The sequence below is a fragment of the Ovis aries genome, chromosome 20, assembly GCF_016772045.2.
Source record: "Ovis aries strain OAR_USU_Benz2616 breed Rambouillet chromosome 20, ARS-UI_Ramb_v3.0, whole genome shotgun sequence".
Taxonomy (NCBI): Eukaryota; Metazoa; Chordata; class Mammalia; order Artiodactyla; family Bovidae; genus Ovis; species Ovis aries.
The window spans coordinates 40,366,009-40,368,838 of NC_056073.1; the positions used below are offsets into that span (position 1 = coordinate 40,366,009).

General features: G+C 43.0%; 1 non-coding gene across 1 annotated transcript; it reads left to right on the forward strand.

The window, feature by feature from the left end:
* Positions 1-1,032: 1,032 nt before the first annotated feature.
* On the forward strand, positions 1,033-1,139 carry LOC114109776 (U6 spliceosomal RNA). The gene has a single exon (XR_003586351.1). It is a non-coding gene; the product is annotated as a U6 spliceosomal RNA (small nuclear RNA).
* The last annotated feature ends 1,691 nt before the right edge of the window (positions 1,140-2,830 follow it).

The window sequence follows — 2,830 nt, forward strand, 5'->3', positions numbered from 1 at the left end:
CTGTACTAGACTTTCCCACATTCCAGCTGTGTTTTCTCCTCTGCCTTTATCACCATTGGACATACTAGATGTTTCCTTACATGTTGTATTTGCCTGCTGTCTGTTACACCGAAATGTAACATGACCCTCCATGGGGTCAGGGCTTTGTTTATTTTGTTCACTTTTGTCCACCCAGATAAACCTACTGTTTGGATCTATGAATAATTGTTGCTGCTGGAAAATTCTCTAGAGAATATCTAATCCAGCTACCTCTATGATAGCTGAGAAAGCTGAAACAAATCCAATAACAACTTGCTCAATATTACATAATTTGTTAATGGTAGAGCTGAGATTACAACAGGTTTCCTGACTCCAAGTCCAGCCCTTCATCAAGTAAAGTATCATCTATTTTCTGTCCCAAATGGATTATAATGTCTGGGGCCAGATTATGGCCTCAAATTTCTCTCTAGTCATAGAAACCAACACAGTTGAAAATAATGATAGACTTCAGAAGTAAACTCAAATCATTAAGAGTATTAGAAGAGACATTCTCCCATGAGCTTTAGAGTACACATGGCTGATATATTAGTCAGTTTCTAACAGAGAGATGATAATAATATCAATAAGAGTCACCACTACCCAGAGCCCAACAAATAGCAGGTCTATATACGTTGCCTCATTTAATTTTTGCAACAACATCTAAGGAAAATATTATTTCATTTCCATTTTACAGATGAGTAAATTGAGGCACAAGGAGGTTAACCAATTTGTCCAACTCCATACAATTAATAAGCAGAGTTGGGGTTCAAGGTCAAATCTGGCCCTCTATCGGTTTTTAAATAAAGTTTTATGGAAACGTAGCCCTGTCCCTTTGTTTACATATCCTCTATGGCTGTTTTTGCACAATACAAACAGAGCTGGGTAGTTGCAATAAAGACCCTGTGACCCACAAAGCCTAAAATATTTACTATGTGCTCCTTTACAGAAAAGGTTTGCCAACATCTGGGCTAGCACAAGGTAGTGCTCAGAAAAACAGTTGTAAAAGCGAAAGGAGTGCTCGCTTCGGCAGCACATATACTAAAATTGGAACGATACAGAGAAGATTAGCATGGCCCCTGCGCAAGGATGACACGCAAATTCGTGAAGCGTTCCATATTTTTAGAAGGATGTTATGGGGAGGGAGGTGGGAGGGGGGTTCATGTTTGGGAATGCATGTAAGAATTAAAGTTTTTAAAATTAAAAAAATAATAATAAAATAAACAGGAAGTAAAAAAAAAAAAAAGCGAAAGGAAAATTCTGAGGAAGTAATACAGCATAGCTATTAGAAATTATCCAAGGCCTGGAGACCAGTGTAAAAGCTTATGAGAAGTTCACCAGGTTTGGGCTATCTCCTCAAGCAGGCTGAACAAACTCCTAAAAGGCCAGACGTGGGGAACAAGTATCCCAAGATAGCAAAACCCTGTGTTCTCTCTGTCTCTCCAAAGACAGGTCAACAGTCTACCTTCCCCCAAGACAAGATCAGCAACAAAACCTTTTCACTCATGGGATTTAGTGTCTAATAAAACAAATCACCTCATGGGGAAAGAGTAACCTGGCCCTTTTGTCTTGGTTTCTTCCTTGAAATTTTAACTCCCAAGCGCTCTAGGGGAGTAGTTCCCAATCACTGGCACTTGTCTCTGAAGAGCTTTCTCCAGTCTGTCATGAAACAAGGAAAATAAAGCAGGTATTTCATAGCATTCACAATGCATCCTTTATCCTAGACTCTGTGCTCCCCCTTTGGGGTTTGAAGATGTCCCCATCCTGTATGAACTGATAGAGAAAGTGGTTGGTAGCTGGCTTATTTATTTATTCTCTCGTGCCCTCATTTGACCAAAGAAAAAGTTGGCAGCCCAACTTGCTTTTTAAAAATTTTCCTGAAAATTTACAAGCCCTATAGAGTAACCATCTGCGCTGCGTTACTCTGAGAAGCACTTGTGATACTCTGAGAAGCGCTTGTGATAGCTCAGCTTTCCTGCACGAGGCACCTGCCATCAAGGGTCGCTGCTCCCAGGTGATTTACCTCCAGCTAATGCTGGACGGCATCCCTGGCACTGCACTACAGGATGGCCACTTGGCTCCCTTCCTTGTGGTCACACTGTCTGCTCATAGCCACAGAAACCAGACTGGAGTCAGCCTAAGCCAAAGAAGGAAAGCATTGGCTCGCAAATTCTAGCTGTTGAAGGGACAGGAAGGGGTTGACCCCAGGCCTCATATGAGCAAGGGTCTCCAGCCCTGTGGGATTACCTTCTCCATTTCTTGTCTCGTTTTCTCTGTACTCGATCATTATTTCCTCATGAATTCGAGGGCTTTTAGCAGCTCCAGGCTTCCCTCTCTACAGCTTTGGAAGTACAGCAAAAATGCTAGGTTTTGGTCAGCTCTGGTTGAAGAGCCCCAGAGGGACACTGTGCTCAGCTTACTGTGGATTACATGCCCGCCCCAATAAAAGGATGCTTGAGTAAGTGCCAGATAGCCTCGAGGCTCCCTCTGTGCCTCCCTAAGGTCTCTAAGGTCTTTACTCAAAAGCTCCTTTGTTAGTGAGGCCATCCCTGGCTACTCCACCTAAAATTGTGCTCCTCATCACCTGGTTCAGTTCTGTTCAGTTGCTCAGTCATGTCCGACTTTTTGCGATCCTATGGATGGCAGAATGCCAGGCTTCCCTGTCCATCACGAACTCCCAAAGCTTGCCCAAACTCATGTCTGTCAAGTCAGTAATGCCATCCAACAATCTCATCCTCTGTCATCCCCTTCTCCTCCCACCTTCAATCTTTCCTGGCATCAGGGTCTTTTCCAATGAGCCAGTTCTTCACCTCAG